Here is a 17469-nt window from a genome sequence, read left to right on the forward strand (position 1 = left end):
GATAGTTTCTGCCTGTATTACAATGAAATGTGAACATTTGTGAGAAATTAATTTGAAAGATTTTCCTAAATTAAGTTTTCTAAACCACAGTCAAAGCTTCAATTTTATGGAAAATAAGTGGTTTTTATTTATTTTCCAAATAAAGAACATCACCTTTGGAAGAGTAACATCTCCCATGAAACAATCTGAATTCCGAACAGCTTCAGTGCCCTGTTTGGGAGCTGAGCCCAAGCTGCTCATGCACCCAAGGGTGGCTCAGACACAGGGACCTTCTGCCCCTCGCGGCTGTGGGGCACCCACCAGGAAGCGCCAGCCTGCAGCAGCATCTGGCCCTTGGGTGGTGATTGACCCAGCATGCTTTGGCTGTCCTTGCTCGGAGGCTGCTGCAGCAGTCTTAAATATCTGCGGCCACATCTAGGTACTTCTGCCAGCAGCCTGCAGCGACTGAGCACAGGCATGCCTTTGGGAACGCGCAGCGAGGCTGTTGATAAGAAGATAATGCACATACACACACACACACACACATATGCGCATGTTCTCTCTTTCCAGGTGAAAAGTCCCAGTCCAGAATAAAGAAATCTCAGGTGAGGCTGCAGCTTTGTGATTCCCCCTGCAATCATGACCTTAAATATTGTGTATGTGATTGAGAGTGTCCGTTATAAGGGTTTTATATAGTTTAAGTTGTGTTTGTCCTTGCACCATTGTCTATTCACCTTCATCTTCCAAATGTCTGCTTAGTTCTCATGTCAGTTCTGCAGCCAGTGCCAAGTATATGTAATCCCACCTGTTCAAAAAAGGTGCCTCTGAGGGGGGAAACCAACTTCATTTTTACACTGTAGTTAAAACCTGCCTGACTGCAAAAATATAAAATTCTACTTTTCCCATAATAACCCAAGGATAACATGTCCTTGAATTAGGCACTGAACTAATTACTATTTCTGATTGCTTGATTCCCGCATATTATATATTCATTGATTATTGTTCTTCTAAAAGCCTTTTTCTAACTCAACGCTATAGCAAACCAATGCTCATGGAAATCGGTGCAGTAATAAATCGGGGACTTGAAGTGTCTGATTTGCTTTTCAATGAGGATAAAAAACTTTGGCAGCAATAATTCTTCTAAGAAAGAATAAGTCCATTTGTAATGCATTGTCTTGGCTCATCAGAGGTTTTTTGATGAATAACCTATTCCAAAAAAATGAAAAAAATTTAAGTTCAGTTACTTCATTTATAATTCAGAAGTCTCCTATGACTATTTCATTTATTAAGTGCCCTCTGAAGAGTTTCTGATATTTCTTCTGAAAAAGCATCACAGTTTTGATGGCTTGACATATTCTCATGGTTTTCCTTTTCCCTTGCTGCTTTGGAATTGAAATCTTGCTTTGGTCCTGGCTCACCCTTCATTTCCCAGGCTGGGGGAACCCGTTTAAGGCCAGTGGCTTGGTGCCGCTTTTTTTGAGGAGAGTGCTGCCTCATATCCTTTATTTGCCTTTTCTGCACCTGTCGTGGTTTCAGCCCAGCCGGTAACAAAGGACCACGCGGCCGCTCGCTCACTCCTCCCGCCCCCCTCCGGTGGGATGGGGGGAAGACGGAGGAGAGAAAAGAAAAAAAACCCTGGAACCTCGAGGGTTGAGATAAAGGCAGTTTACTGGAACAACACAAAGAAATTGCAACAACAACAACGGTACTAATGAAAAAGTATACAAAAAGAGTGATGCACAGTGCAACTGCTCACCACCCGGGACCCGACGCTCTGCCACTTCCCCCACCGAAAAGAAGAGCACACCCCCCGGCCCGCTCCCCATTTATATACTGAGCATGATGTCACATGGTATGGAATAGCTCCTTGGCCAGTTCAGGTCAGCTGCCCCGGCTATGCCCCCCACCTCCCAGGTTCCTGTAAAAAAATTAACTCTATCCCAGCTGAACCCAGGACAGCACCTTACCAAAAAATGTGCAGGAGACTTCTAGAATTTATTCCCAGCCCCTTCCCTTCCCCCCGCCCCAGCAGTAATTACTAATCTAAACTTCAGTGTAGTAAACTATAGTAATATGTTTAAACTATTAGATTAATACTGTTAGTATCTATGGTAATCTCAGCCATGAACATTATTGTTCCCTGTGATGATGCTTGGTGCTATCCAGATAACATTTTATTTACTTGTGCATATTAAGAAAGTAAGTCAGCTCAAAATTTACTAAAGGGCCATGTCTTTGGTACAAAGACATCAGCTCTGGATTGGGAAATTGAGTTCAGATTGCTGGAGACCAGGACGGGGCTTTTGGGAGTATCAGTCTATGTTCATCTTATTCTCTTCCCTGGGTTAGATGGGGTTTTTTTGTCTGACCCAAGACAGCCATTCTTATGTGTCGCCTATTCCAAGAAGAAAATGCTACAAGGTGTGAATAGATTGATAGAAATGAGGAACACTGATTAGGTGAGAATAATACTGAAAGGTTATTCCCAGAGCACACTGTGCTAGACTATGAAGTGCTAAGAACTGCAGCTTTTTGGAATACTGATTTTTTTTGTTTTTTGGTTTTGGGGTTGGTTGGTTTGTTTGTTTGCAGACGGGTCAGTACTTGGCTTTAGTTCTGCTGCTAGTTTGCACGGCAAAGGACTCTTGCTAGCTGGAGTTCAGCACTTGCCACAGATCTAGAGCGTGCCTGATTTTGCAGCACAGAAACAACTCTGTAATGTGAGCTTTTGTAGAGAGCCTGAGCAAGTGAAGGTCCCTGAAAGGGAGCAAGCCTAGTCACAGAATTAATGCCTCTATCATGAATGTTCATCTCCTTTTTGGAAATCACCCTGGGTTGCTCAGCTTGCCCTATGAAATATTACAGACAGCTCAGGTCAAGTTGGTGGTGTTGCCTTTGTAATGCAGTCACTAATCTTCTTTTCATGTGGGTTCCTGGCTGTTCCCTGGCGTTCACTGTGCTTTTCTCAGGCCGATACTGGTAAGGTAGACTAAATACTTTCTACCCTCTGCTAGCTGGGGTTTCCCCTTGTTGTACCATACCAGCCCTGAGTCTCACTCTTTTCTGTGATTACACTTTTCCACATGGCGAATTCATGGCTCTTGTTATAAAGCCTTGTGATGGAGCATGGCATGAAAGGTGACTGTTTCCCTGCTGGGGAAGCCACGCGTCCGCTTTTCTGGGTAAGGCAATGGATGCATAGATAGGTTCATACAACACCAGCCATATTAAACCTGATTTGTTATGCTAGTGCTAGACTCAAAAGGAAGCTCAGCAGCATGCACTGCCAGTAGCTCTGGGAATATGGTGAAAGAATCTGGTGCACCTCCTTCAGATAAGTCACTGGTTTTTATGTTTGTTTATTCAAAAGCATGCTTGCCATCGATTCTTCCTGTTGGTCATCTTTTGGCCTCATCACTCTTCCTCTTGGCTGCATTCCTTAGATTGGCCTTTGAAGCACTTGGAGTGGTTTAGAAGCAAATACTGTACTTTCTCTGCCTAAATATCAACCTAGAAAAAATTCAAGTCTTGATAGAGTCTGCTATAACTGGAGTGGAGCTTTGTCTATGCAACAGCACAGAACCAAAGTACCAAGCCAGACCCATTTGTAATAAGGGAGATGCATTAACTGAGTGCTAATGAAGTTGAGGGGACTTGCGTGGAGTGCTGGGAAAGCGTGTCTGCATGTATAAGTGTTACTATTCCCATTTTACTGATGAGGCTTTACAAATAGCCTTTACTCCTTCCTGTTCTGCCAGAGAGCTACGGAGGTGTAATTCATTTCTATAGCAGGGCTGGAAATAGATTCATAAGCAGTTGAATGCTGTGAAATGGCACTGCTGGTTGTAATGCATTATTGTGAGCAAATAACGCTGCTGATGCTATTGATGATCATGACTAGGAGGTTGAAAGAAGCTATCAGTGCTATCAAGCAAGATAGCTTTTAGGTTGTGTTGCAATTCATGTTAGACATTCATCTTTTCGAATACCTGGGCTCTGCAGTTCAAGTCGTGCTAAGAATGTAAGAACTGATTTGCATAAACTGTTTTGTGTTGCCAGCAAAATACTGCAAGTTCTGCAAAATTCCCCTTTCAGGGCAATAGTGTATTCTAATGTTTGTTTCTTTGATTCCCCTAAAGGGAAACGACTTATTGTGGATTCTGCTGCGAGGCCATTAACGTGCTGGGAGGATTTTCTTGCTGGGCTTGAGGTTTTCTGCTGTAGGGCATCTGAGAAGGAGCAGAGAGTTGGGTTTTGAGGTTGGGGTTTTTTTTTTTTTGGGGGGGGGGAGGAGTGACATCCTCTGTCCCCCTGCAATCCTATGATTGTAGCCATGACTTAAGTGTCACTTAGTGTTTGAAAAGGATTGATTGTGGGTGCTTGTCCTTGGATTAACTCTTCAGACAGGCTTTTTCAGGGCTTCTATGGATATAAAATTGTGTTTGAGACAGAGCAGAGAATCTCCTCTTCTGGGAAGTTGCTTACTGATGGTTGGGAAAAAATTGTACAAACTGAAGCCTGGATTGCTGTTGGGGCAGCTAAAAGAATTTCTGGCAAACAGTAGAAAACATTGCAAAACATACAAGCAGTGTTGGTGGTAGTTTGGATGCAGCTCTAGGCAGTACATTTGCCCTAACTCCAGCCCGGACCCAAGCTCTTGAGGTTGAGCATGATGCGGATGATTTGCAGCACTGAGAAGTGTTTTTCCAAAGCACCTAGTGTGTGTGCTGTTCTGCACATGGCATCTGTGCCCCTCAGTACACCCCAGTCAGGTCACCTGCCAGAAAAGGTGTTCAAGGAGATGTTCCAGGGTTTTACTGTGCGAATGAACACATCTCTTAACTCATTAGACACTACCTAGACCTGTGTCTAAACTACCACTGACCTAAGAGAGTGCAAGCTATATACCCATCTATTGAACTAAGATTGTATGTCCTTGTGGGAGATAGCCTTTAATATCCCAACAAAACACACAAAATAGAATTGCTCTCAGAAGGTGACTGTATGTCAGCCTGAGCTGTCTTTTGTGCAGAGATGTTTGAAGTTAAATGGAAGAAGTGATGCTGAATGTATTCACAATTTCATATTAACAGAGTAAAATGGAATGTGCTTCCAGGTTCCATGGCCTGTAAAATATATGTATTGCAGGAAATATATTTGTTTAACAAACCATACAAAAATTATTCAACTATATAAAAAGTTAGTATGCAAATATTTTTCATTTTTTATTTCTTTTCAGTTGGGAATTGGTCTGTTACCAAATGGCACTTCAATATCTTGTTTCAATGCTTAGTGATGTACTATGTTTCTTACAAAGCACAAAAATAATCAAGAGTACGCTTCTCACTTTCCAGTGTGGGTAGTGTAACATGAAGCTTTATTTGTGGTGTACGTTACTGTGTTATGACAATGTAGGGAAATGTGGCTTTTTAAACAGTAAGGAGTAATGTTGAGAAATGGAATGTGCTTATATCATGTTACTCATGAGACCACTCAAAAGTGAGTAAGATTGAAGTGTACAAAAAAAAAAGGCAAGCTGTTCATCCTGAGGTCTCTTTATAGAAGTCAGGAGGAAGGGTAGGGCAGAGGTGTCTGGTTTAAGCAGGGGGCTGTGTCCAGCTCAATGTTACCAGCCAGTGGTACCTTCAGCAGACATGAAAGTACTGCCCCTCAGGTCTGTAGAAAAACAGGCTTCTCTCTGTGGGGTGTAGGAGCTGGAGCAGCTCTGCCTGGGAGCACGTGGCGAGTGGAGCCTTTACTGTATCCAGTGCTGCAGCAAGCATGCAGCTTGCCCTCCACCATCACTGGGCAGGTACTGAGATCTTTATTTTTTAATTCCCTGCTCCCCCCAACTACTCGGAGAAGCAGCAGATCACATAATTTGAGGAAGTTTTCCAACTGATTTAACTAGAGCTTGCCAAGGGCAAAGAAGCTCCTGTTGGAGGCTTTTATTTGCCACCTCCATAACAGATGTGATACAACTGCAGGACGGTAGTTTTTCCACTGGCTTTATTATGTTTATGAAACAAATTTATTTCTCCCTGAGGGCAGGGAGGTTGTGTTGGGGCTCCTGTAACAGAAAACAATGGAGCTGGCTGAAAACAATCCTGGAGCTAAGGCCCTATCCCCTCAGTATGTGAGGCAGTGAGGGATTTGTGCATAAAGCCGTTTTATATCTGTTCTGTTGAGTTCCTTTAAATTCATTCTATTAAACAATTAATCTGGTGCAGAGTCTAAAAAGCCTGCCTTCTGATTTTGAAAGTCTTCTTGATAAACAAAAGACCTCAGCAGATGTACCTCTGGCCAGCTCAATGTCCCATCACACCCTACAGCGCTCTAGTACTTTGGTTTGCTAAAAGTAAGACAAAAAGGAAGATATCTTCTTTTTACCTTGTACCAGCACTCTGCTCTACAACAGGATTGGGGTTTGCATTGAAATAAATACTGTCTTCCATGTTTATGTTCTCAGATAATAGGAACAAAGTCAAACACTAATGTTGGGGTGTGTAATGGCTTCTCGGCCAGCACAATTGGAACGACATAAAATTCACTGTTGTTCAGATAGTTTCTGAACTTTTAGAGGATTCAGCATGGGCACAAATAAAAAATGTTGCCATGCAGGTGTCACAGGGGAAATGTAAGCATCTTATTAGCATGCCACTGCTGAAATAGGATTATGTGGCTGTGAATTCAATCTTTGTTTTCTTCATTTTTCTATCACAACTTCCCGCATCCCGCATCTTATTTTAGTACCTGCAAGGTTTGTGTCTGGTTTTCCTTCCTCTTTCTTTAGGCTATGAAGGAAAGAAAATATTTTAAGTCAAATTACATTGAAAAATGCAACTGGATTTATATGGTTTAAGTAGAGTCTTATATCAGCTTTGCTACTACAGTTCTGTTGCAGCTCACTGTGGTCAGGTGCAGGTGGACAGTCCCATTCCATGCACACAGCCCTGATGGTTTGGTTATGGCATTATCTGCTGTTTGTGGACAAACAACTAGTGTGTTAGAAATAATCCTGAATATGATGAACTGAGTTTCTGCTAATTTCTTTCCCTTTCCATTGATCCATATTTGCTCAGAAATTGCTCTATTTCACTGCCCAGTGAGTAATCCACAACCTGGAGGGTTTTGGTTTTGTTTGGTTTTGTTGTTGTTGGTTTTTTTTTGGGGGGGGGGGGGGGAGTAAAAATCATAAGACTCATCTTGGAAGAGATGACAAATAATCAAGTCCTCAGTAACTGCTGCTGCGTGTTTTAGGAAGAGCTTTTACAAGTGGTGGTAACAACATTGTAGTTTCTCCGATTTGTACTATTCAATATGCTAAGTAGGCATAAGCATATGAATTTGAGATGACGATTAAGAAGTTTTCTGTTGAGCTTACTGGAAGTGCTATTTTTCAAAAAAGAGCAATTCAGTGTTAAATAAAAAAACCTCTTAGTTATAGTTTTAATAATCTGGAAGGGAATTAGTTTTCAGTTGAACCCTTGATGAAAGCTGACTCTATGCATACAATGAAGAAAAACATATTGTTACAAGAAGCTTTTTTTTTCCCATTTCTCTTTTTTTAAGGGCTTTTTTTCCTATCTCTGTAAAGAGGAAAAGAAAACATTCTTTATATGCAGAAGGTATTGTTTACAGTCTAAAGTTTTGATAACCCACAAGGCTACCTAATACAGAAAAATAGATAATCTTTCTCTTTTTTTGCAGCACATCTATTGTCTTCCTGCTATCTGTTAATCATCTCTGATGCATCTTCATCTTTTCAAGCCTAATATCTATGTGTCCTCTAGGTCTTTTTATTCATTGATTTCACCCTTACTAAATCAGGACACTATTATCATGCTTTCTGTAATGACTGCATTTACATTTCTTTGTTCTCATCAATGGAAATTAGTTTGCAGCTAGTGTTAACATGCAAATTTAGAACTATACTTATTAGACTTGAAGTGGGAGATTTTTTTTTTTTTTTTCCTGTCCTCAGGTTACTCGGCAAAGTGGGATTTCCCTGACAGTGGGTGATTTCATGGCTAATGGTTCAACACCTTTTGCTTCAGCAGAGATTAAGGGCCTCTTTAAGCAACCTGCTCATTCTCTTTATTTATTGCAAACCTGTCTCAGTGGATCAAGAAGGTTAAAAAGTCATGTGATTATACTGCATGTGGTACAGTGGAGTTTATTAAATTTTATTAATTGTTTTTATATGCTTTCAGTAAAACTCCTAGTATTTACTGCTCTGTCTCTAGTATGTGTTGTGGTCTATGCGTATGATTTAAATCCATGGTTGTTTGTAGGCTCTTTGCTCTTCAGACCAGCTTCTCTTGGAAGTATTCTTGAAGTTTCAGTTCAAAAGGGGAAAGTGTGAAGGAATCTGTAGTCGCTAATCTGTGAAGGATATTGCTGTGTGAGTAGTCAGTCATTCAGGATTCAAATCTGTTATTGATCAGCTCATGTAATTGTCCTCAGTATCACCATTGCTCTTGCGCTGCAGCAGCCAACTGGAGCATCCACTGTGGTTTTCTTGTGTTGGTCTTGGTTTTTTCTTTTAATTGTTCCTTCCTTGGGCCAAGAACAGCTGAGCCAGAGTTAGCAAGGCCAAGCACCATGACTCAGCAATACTATCTGACCAGGCCTTTTCTCATTGTGTAGGTCATGCTATTGGGAAGCCATGTTCTAATATTTACTTCTGCCAGTTATGTCTGTGGCCAGGTACTTTATCAAATTCTCCAATGGAGAGTAAATTCTCTCCATTCCTGCACCAGTTTAACATCCCGCCCTGAAGACTTTTTTTATTTCATTTAGTTATGCATCTGTCAAGAGCAAGCTGAAAGTAAAAAGCTCAGAGTGAGAATGAAAGGAGGTTCAACCCCTCCAACAGCTTAATGCTGTTGTAATGTGTGTAAGCCTCCTTCTCAAATGTGCCAGAAGGAAAATGCATGCTCGCTTCTAAACATGTTTGTTTTTTTTTTTTATTTAATGGGGAAGTATTGAGCATGAGGATTATTTAAATGGCTTTAAAAAATTCATGGTAGAATTTCTCAGCCCTAGGATTTCAGGTACAGGCTCTGAGTTGGTCATAGGCTGCTCAGGGGCACTGCAAGGTTTTGCAGAGATGGGCTGCTGGAAGATGGAGAAATGAGGTCTTGGCATTCTCTGTCTACCCAGAGAAAAGCAATGACTGGTGCAGCATGTGCAGTGTGAGCTTAGACCATCTTCATACACTGCTTTTCCTGTAACTCCCTCTATGGAGAAACACACAGCAGTGAGAATTGCTCAGTTTTGGTGCCTACTTGATCCTAGTGTCCATTGGGGGCATATAGATGCACCGTCTGTGGGACAAAATGCACTGGCTGGTGTGTGAGAGGAAACCAGGTGGGCTTGCTGGTGCTTCCCGGGCAGCAGCAGCAGCAGGAGGTGAGATACTGTTGAACCGATGTTGTGGAGAGAGGGTGTTTAGGAAGGTTTGAGCAGCTGGAGGCACAGACTACATGGAAATGAAGGAAATAGATGCCAGATGGACTGAGGGCAGGAGCTGCCCAGGCTGAAGGTAGGGCTGGGGAGCTGCAAGTAGTAATACTCTGACCAAAACTCTTGTGCCTTTTGCAGGTTATTGCAGATCGTACTGTGTACACAATTCTCCAGTAAAAAGAAACTGATGCCATGGGAAGCCATATATGTAGCTTTTTGAATAGGTTTTGGAGTTTTTTTGTTTGTTGGGTGGGTTTTTTGTTTTTTTTGGGGGGGGGGGGGTTGTTGGTTTTTTTTACTCTTAACCTAATTTGCTAATGAAATTTTCTCCTGGGGACATGACGATAGTACAAAATTACCATGTTGCAAGTGAAGTGACTGCAAAGAGCACCAGTTAGTCTTCCGGACCTCCTGAGACTCCTTCACTCTTACTAATCACGTTTTTTTATTCCTACAGCTGTCAAAGAGCTAAGCTGTGGAGAGGAAGCAGAAGGCTGTGGGCTGCTCTTGTTGCCCCTCAGCAGACTTAAAAAATTGCATGCAAAGTTCTCCTTACCCCTTATCAGAGTTGCTAGGATGACTGCTGCATTGCTGTCTTGCTGTATGCATGGATGTTTGCATGGGTGCATGACTGTGTGCATGCTTCCCTTCATGTGCTGCTCCAAGTTTCATGGTCATGCAAGGGACAGCAAGCTCTGACTTCCTTTCTTGCCCCTTGGGGTAAAGGAAAGAGGCAATTCAGGGAAGAAAAAGAAAAAAACCACCACCAAACAAAAAACGCCTGGAAACAATCCTACAGTCGCTGGGAAAGGGGACCCTATGGCACTTGCAGAACACATCCAATGTCACCTTAAAATTAACAAAAGACAAAGCTGTGTATGGTTGTCACTTCCTTTTTGTTAAATTTTTTTCTTACTTTTTCCTAGACCCTGCTCGATGGTTTTACGTGTATCAGAGAGGTAAAATTTAAACCAGTTTGACTCTATTGGTCATATAATTTTTGTAGCAAAATTTTTCTTAAGCTAGGAAACAGGTTCCCCCTGGCTGAGTTTATTCTCACGTTCCATGCTGGCAGCAAACAAAATTGAAGGTGCTTGAAAATTGCCCAGTTCCAGGGTAAGGCTGCAGCCTGGGGAGCAGCCAAGTCCCCTCTGATGAAGGCAGTCCCAGCTTTTACTCAGCCTCTACTGTGTGCAGTGCTTTATTGCATGATGTGCTAAGTCAAAAACTTAGCAGTTCAGGTACTCTCTACTTAAAGTTTTGAGATGGTATTAGTGGGAACTTTCCAAAAATCATCAGAGGGAAGTGATTTTCTAACCCTTCTAGGGAGGTTTTTTTGAAATTCACCTTGAACAGCTGCTTGGAGGAAACCACTTGTCCCAAAAGCACATTTTTTGCAGCATCCGTGTGGAAAAGCAGCAAAGCACCCAGCAAGCTTTCAGTGGTTTTCCGCCTGGTTTGACAAGTTGCTTCCCTTATAAATGTTGCTACAGATAGATGGGAATGTGCAAGGAAAATTGAAAAGAAAGTGCTGTCCCAGGTAAGGTCTAGTGCACTGGAAGGACACCCTGCTGTCTTCTACCCTGGGAATGGCCAGAGTAAAGCTATTTCTAATGATGAGTAGATTTAATATGGTCTCTGCAGAAACATTTACAGTCACATTTGACATTGTGTAGTTCATGTTCAAATCATTGTACCTGGTCTTAGTAGTGTGCCAGACAGACATTTTGGAGGTACTTGTAGCCTCTGACTATTCCTGCACCTCCTTTTTCAGAGTATAACCTTGTTCTACCTTCCTTGTATACAACTGTGAAACTAGTTAGAGTATAGAAGCAGAGGAAAGTATGTATACATGACATTTTGCATAGATCATTGCAAGGATTAGCAAATAAATCTTAAAATTCTATTTTTTTTTAATTCAGTCTCAGAATTTTATACACTGTTGTGTTTTCATGTAGCTTTTCTGTGCAACTGGTGGTGTTGCAGGTTCACATAGGCAGAGCAGCCTTGCTAAGCTTGACTGTTTGTGTAATAAATTTGGTGTTGCTGATTTAGTGGTGAAAATGGACCTGAGGGAGTCAAAAAAAATCATACCAGGAAAAGGGAGAGGATAAGGAGACATCAGTTCCTTTTTGTTTTGTTGGCTGGAGAGAGTCCCTTTGGTTTGGAAATTGATCTCTCCAGCCAGGCAATACTACTACTAATAATAATTTATTAATAAAGGACTTCAGTTTTAATTAAATGTGTTTAATATTTGATACATCAGTAGGTATCTTGGTACCTTTTTTATTGATATTTGCCATGAGCAGATTTTACTTAACCCTTTTTTAGGATTCATAGATGTGCATATACATGTTTTTAAGTTCTAGCTGAGCTGTCATTCTGCCACACTAGCCTTGTTGATTTGCACTTGCAAATGGGGTCGCTTAAAGGCTAACACTTAGATTTTGTCTTGGTGGAAGCACATGGAAATGCACAGAAATATTTTGACTTTTCCAGATAGTGGAGCTGTACTTGGTAGCTGCCTTTGCCCCAGGGATCTGGAACCACAGACCTCAAAGGACTTCACAAAAGCAGTGTTTCCTACAGCTCCTGCTTACACCAGTGGGAGGGAACGCTGAAGCCAATGTGTGAGGTCTGCATCAGTAATACAGCTCTTGCTTGACTCCTATTCCTGTAACTTTCTTCCATAATGAGCATTTATGGACTCAGGCCTTTAGTTATTTCTCTTCATGAAATTTTCAAATATTTGCAATTGGTTTCCCACAGGCAGGATCTATTTCCTGCGAGATTTGCCCAAGCAGGTATTCTGTCTGGAGATTAATTTCAAAGATGTTGTGGATAAACTAGAGTTAATTTTTTCTTCAGGTCCTTGCTCCTAAAATATAGCTAATGTTTTTTTAATAAAAATAACATGCAGTCTAATAATTCTTGCACATAATTTAATCCCCTTCTGCTATATTTGTAAAATTACCCATTTCATCTAATGCTTGTCAGTTTTAAAATTAACACTGGCACTGTATTTTACATCTTGATTTTTCTTCTTTAACAAAAAGTGAATTTATTATAAGCAACATGTTTTCAAAATCCTCCCATGAGCCATGGAACCTGGCATTACATGATTTCACCTTGCAGCCTTGGGAAGCAGGGGACAGGGTCATTCGCATCTTTATTAAATCATCATTTACACCCTCCCTTTAAACTGTGTTTTAGGCCTTGCGTTGTCCTTAGCCAGCCCTAACGATGTTATGAGACGTTGCTATTGCTTGTTTGCCAGGCACATAGGTCGGAGGGCTGGAAATGCTGTGGTATTTTAGGTGGCCACAGTGGGAAAGGTGTTTGGTGTTTCTTGTGTTTCACAAGGGAGTTTGGCCCAGTGCAACCGACCCTGTGCTTTTGTGCAAGATGTTGCTTGTGTAGAGGCAGCTGCCAGTGAGACGAAGGACAGGCAGTTTAATAAATTTGGGCTCAATGGCAGTTCAAAACCAGAGCCAAGAAAGCAGCTGGTAAATAACACACAATTGTTTCCTATTTTATAGTACACAAATACAACTGCGGCATTGTGTGTGACCAATTTAATCTGCTCTGATTATGAGGAAAGGATTGTTGGATCTGAAGAATGGTGATTAAGCATTTTTGTATGGAAATAGGTCACTAAAGCGAGTACTAGAAGATGTGCTGTCAACAGAGGATTTTAGGACTCGACTTCAGTGCTGACAGCACCATGTCGTCTGCCCTTGGCTGCTGGTGCTGGCAAGTTACTGACTGAGTCTCTACACATTTAGAAATTGGGCTTGGGCAGTGCATTAGTTCATGTAGCTGTCTTGGTTATGCATTACATTACCTGTGCATTTTTAAGATAAATTGATGATGAAGCAATGTTTTCCATTCCATAGTAGATAAATGTGCCCGTGTCCAATGGAACAGAAAGATCTGGAAAAGTGAGATATTGGAGCAGGTCATTTTCCTTCAAAATCAATAGATTTCTTGTCTTTACAATGGGTAAGGGAAGGATTGAGTCCCTCTGCCTGGTTCTGTGATGGAGAGCAGTAGTCAGCTGTGGTTGAAAATCTGGTTTCCTCCATGATGAAACAATTTTGTCCATAGGCATGTAGATGTACAAGACGGCTTTTACATGAATAGGTTTAAATTACTCCAGTTTATCACTTGGAGAAATGCAAATTCTATTCAGCAAAGTTTACAGCAGTGAAAGACAGGGCCATTTGCAGGCAGTCTAAGTATGGAAATCTTCAAATTGTAAAGATAACAAAAGGTAAAATTTAGAACAAATATGAAAGGATGTATAAACCAAGCCTTGTTAATTTCCAAAGTGTGTTCAGTTAAAATATTGATCTACTCTAATGAAAATTCATTCTCTGCTCTTGAGCAAGCAGCAGAGAAATGAAATACAATATCTTTCATTAGCAACAATCCATAAAATATGCATGTACATGCAACTGTGTCAGGATTATTTTTCTTTGTAAAGTGAAGCCACTATATACAAAATGTGCCTATCCTAAGGCTAAGCAAATAGAGGTGACGTTTTGTACAAAAATGCAAAATTAAGTCATTATTATAACCTGGGTCTATTTTGGAGTAAGATTACCACAGGCACTTCTGCCAGACCCAGGCTTCATAGCCTGCTATTAAAGCAGCCACAAAAATATGGCCAGAGACAAATTCTAAATCAAAAAGTGCTACTTCCCATTCCTCCAGTTTTAAACACACTGCAAGACAAACAGCTAAGCAAATGCACAAGCATGTTCTGTACCAGCTAAACAGTGCAGGCAATCTTAAGCCTAGGACAACTCACTGCAGCCATCTGGCATGGAAGGGATTTATCCAGGGATGATTTCAAAAAGTGCTGGAGCTAAAAAAAAAAAAAAAAAAAACCACACAGAAAAAAATTACCATTTATCAGTACCTGCAAGCAGGAGAAACCTCCTGCTTTAGTTTCTGAGTCCACCTAATTGGTAAGCACAGATAACCCAACAACAACAAATATGCTTTGAAATCCAGAATATTAAATCTGGACCTATTTGCTAAGGTTCAAGTTCTCACTAACCAGCTGTATAGTACACAGACCCTGAGGCGTGTGTCTCCATGGAGCAGGGTACCTAGGGACCTAGTTTCAGCTCGAAAGGGATGCTGTAAGCAAGAGTGGCTGGTCACACGTGTCACCTGAGCTGGGGAGGTGACCAGATGCATCCCTAGCAGTGTCTGCCGTCAGTCCCTAGGTCTGTTCATGCACTTGCAAATTGAAGGAGAAAATGATTAACTTTAAATCAGTGGCATGCGTGCTTCCCGTGCTCAAATCTCTCGGGGTGTTCAGCAAGCTGTAAACAAGGCAACACTGAGGAAGAACATGATATTAGATAAAATATCTTAACACAATGTTTACCTAACAAAACTTTAAATTTGCATGTGTGTATCTATGTATATACACTTTTGCTTGTACTCACCACCATAAAGTGAGCTTCAGTTTAATAGAATTGCCGTCCTTATAAATGCAAGGGCTCGTATTTCATACAGCAACATCCCTGAAGAGCTAGGAGGGACTGAGCCAGTGTGATAATGAAAATGTAAATAAGAGGAAATACAATATACATCATGACAAAAGGCAAGGGCAGACGAGGAAGCGACAATCTCCTTTTTTGCTGCTGAGGTTACTGTTGTTAATTTACAGGGTGTCAGAGAATGGAAGAAAAAGGTTTAAAAGATCTGACTTAAGAGAAAACACTGAAAGGAAACCAAGAATGACAAAAAAAATCTTTGTGGAGTGTGGGGACTATTGAGTTGGAAATGACTGATTTGCACAGAAGAGCAGTTTGTGTCCTTAGGTCTCCGGCTACAGGTCCCCCCCTGCTCTGAGGTCTGTGCTATGCCCACCATGGACTTCTGCCAGGGAGGGAGGAGGGATGAGCAGAGATGTTGCTGGAGGGAAATATTTGAATATGGGATGACAACTGAGAAGTTTAAATGTAAATACTGAATGAACACAAGGGAAGGAATGCTTGACCTGTGAGGCATATTAATGTGAAGTAGTTGCTCCTAAATTAGGGGTTATTTTTTAAAACAGATAGTATCATGAAACACTATGGAAAATAGCTCTTTGTTGGCAAGTGATAGACAAAATGACTTAAGTCTTCCTTGTATTTATTTTCTGCTCTGAGGCTCCAAGAAATGCCAAGGACTGCTCTGTTGCATTGGGACATGTTCCACTGAAGTAACAATTTCTACCATTTTTGAAGTGTGTTTACTGGAAAATTGTTGGTTTGGTGTCATTTTGAGTGCCCCCTTGGCCAGATCTAAAGCTTCACAAGTTTTTTTGCTAAGTTTCAAAATACTCCCCTTGGGAAAGGAAGAGGAAGCAGATGAAAGGATTAACCCACAGGGAACCATCAGATCCTCTTCAAAGGCAGAGATTAATGCTGGTTCTGGAATAGAGAACGGAAGGAAAAAATAGAGCGTCCCTTTGAAAGGGATGAATTTTTCATAATTTCCTTTCTGCAGTTTGTTATAAGGAAAAGAGCCACATTTCTCAGCATGGGAAATAGAATCAAATCTACAACAATAATCTGGCTTATTTTTAACATAGAAATATCTGCCCTGTGGGACCAAAGCTCATGAACTGATTGCTGGAAAAACCTATTCTTGCAGGACAAGCTGAAGAAGATGAATTGCACTCTTATGAAATAATGATTCACTGAGTGAGGCCAGTATTGTCAAAAGACAATATATCATTATTATATTACAGTGTTCACCAAGTAATATTTTATTCAAGAATATTTTGAAAAAATAATTCTAAGACCGTAATTTTGGGTCTGCTCATATAAAGGAGGTCTGGATAAACCAAAGACTTACAAGTTTTGAGCTGTAATTCTTCAGATTTTGTTTAAAGCTATCATGGAGCTATAGAACAAGTTTTCCATGAGCAAGACTTTTTCTTTAATTATTTGTTTTTTAGAATATGAACACAAATTCCAATAAGTGTTTTGGAAAACTGGTTACTTAAGAAGGAGGTGGGGAAATTACATGGCAAATAAAATACCCACAAAAAAATTAGTCATATCAAAATGCTTTTGCAAAGAGTGTGACTTTTCTCAGCTGGATCTTTCCTGCCTCTGTAGAAAGCATGTGAACCTGAACCTCCACATTGTAGAAGTGTAAATAAAACCAAATATGAGAATAATGCAACAGGCTGGCTTCCCTCATTAGCCTCATCACTTGCGTGAGGTCATGAGGTTGCATAGATTCTCCCCCCCCCCCCAGTCCGTTGAATTACAGAATTATAGAATGGTTTGAGTTGGAAGGGACCTCAAAAGATCATCTAGTTCCAACCCCACTGCCATGGGCAGGGACACCTTCCACTAGACCAGGTTGCTCAAAGCCTCATCCAACCTGGCCTGCAACGCTTCTAGGGATGGGGCACCTACAGCTTCTCTGGGCATTATATGATAGGATGTCTCTAGGAATTATGTTATAGGATATAAAGACTAGATGGACAGTATTTTACACTTTTATTTTACATTGACTGAAGTTGTAAAGAACTTTCGAGTGACTCAACTGGAAATTACAGTGAAAAGCTGGGCATGTTTAACTGGTTACAGAGCAGGGAAAGGCTCAAAGCCTAACTTCCTTATATACTGCACAGCACAAAATGCATGGCTTCCTGTGGAAAAACCAAATGACTGTCAAGGTTCTGTGTAAACTGCTTATTGCATTGGGGGACAGCAGGGAAATGGAGGAGAGGAGCCTGGGGTTATGTGCATTATGTAAAGGGTTTAAGGGAACTTAAGGTTAACCAAAGGTAAACAAAAAGGTATTTCCTGTACAATGTATGGATTAGTGATGAGTGTCTTAACCAGGCTCCCTTCTAAATGGCTTTTCTCTCCTTTTTTCAACCATTCATTCTCCTTCCCTCATTTTAAGGAATTTCTTCCCTACTTCTCCTTCTCCCCCCCCCCCCCCCCCCCCCCCCCCATCCCCCCCCTCTTCCTCGTCTTCTTTCGTTTCTTGCTC

General features: G+C 41.1%; 1 protein-coding gene across 2 annotated transcripts in view; it reads left to right on the top strand.

Moving 5' to 3' along the window:
• The window catches only part of KCNIP1 (Kv channel interacting protein 1), a 64450-nt gene that overhangs the window by 26979 nt on the left and 20002 nt on the right, over positions 1–17469 (top strand). Inside the window, exon 1 of one of the 2 annotated variants that reach the window (XM_010579149.1) lies at positions 10391–10406. The exons of the other annotated variant lie outside the window; for it this stretch is intronic. The gene's annotated coding sequence lies outside the window, so the exon portion shown is untranslated. Of the gene's footprint in view, positions 1–10390; positions 10407–17469 lie in introns of those variants that run through there. 2 annotated transcript variants of the gene reach the window in all.

The sequence above is a fragment of the Haliaeetus leucocephalus genome, unplaced genomic scaffold (genome assembly GCF_000737465.1).
Source record: "Haliaeetus leucocephalus isolate CR32 unplaced genomic scaffold, Haliaeetus_leucocephalus-4.0 Scaffold656, whole genome shotgun sequence".
Lineage (NCBI taxonomy): Eukaryota > Metazoa > Chordata > Aves > Accipitriformes > Accipitridae > Haliaeetus > Haliaeetus leucocephalus.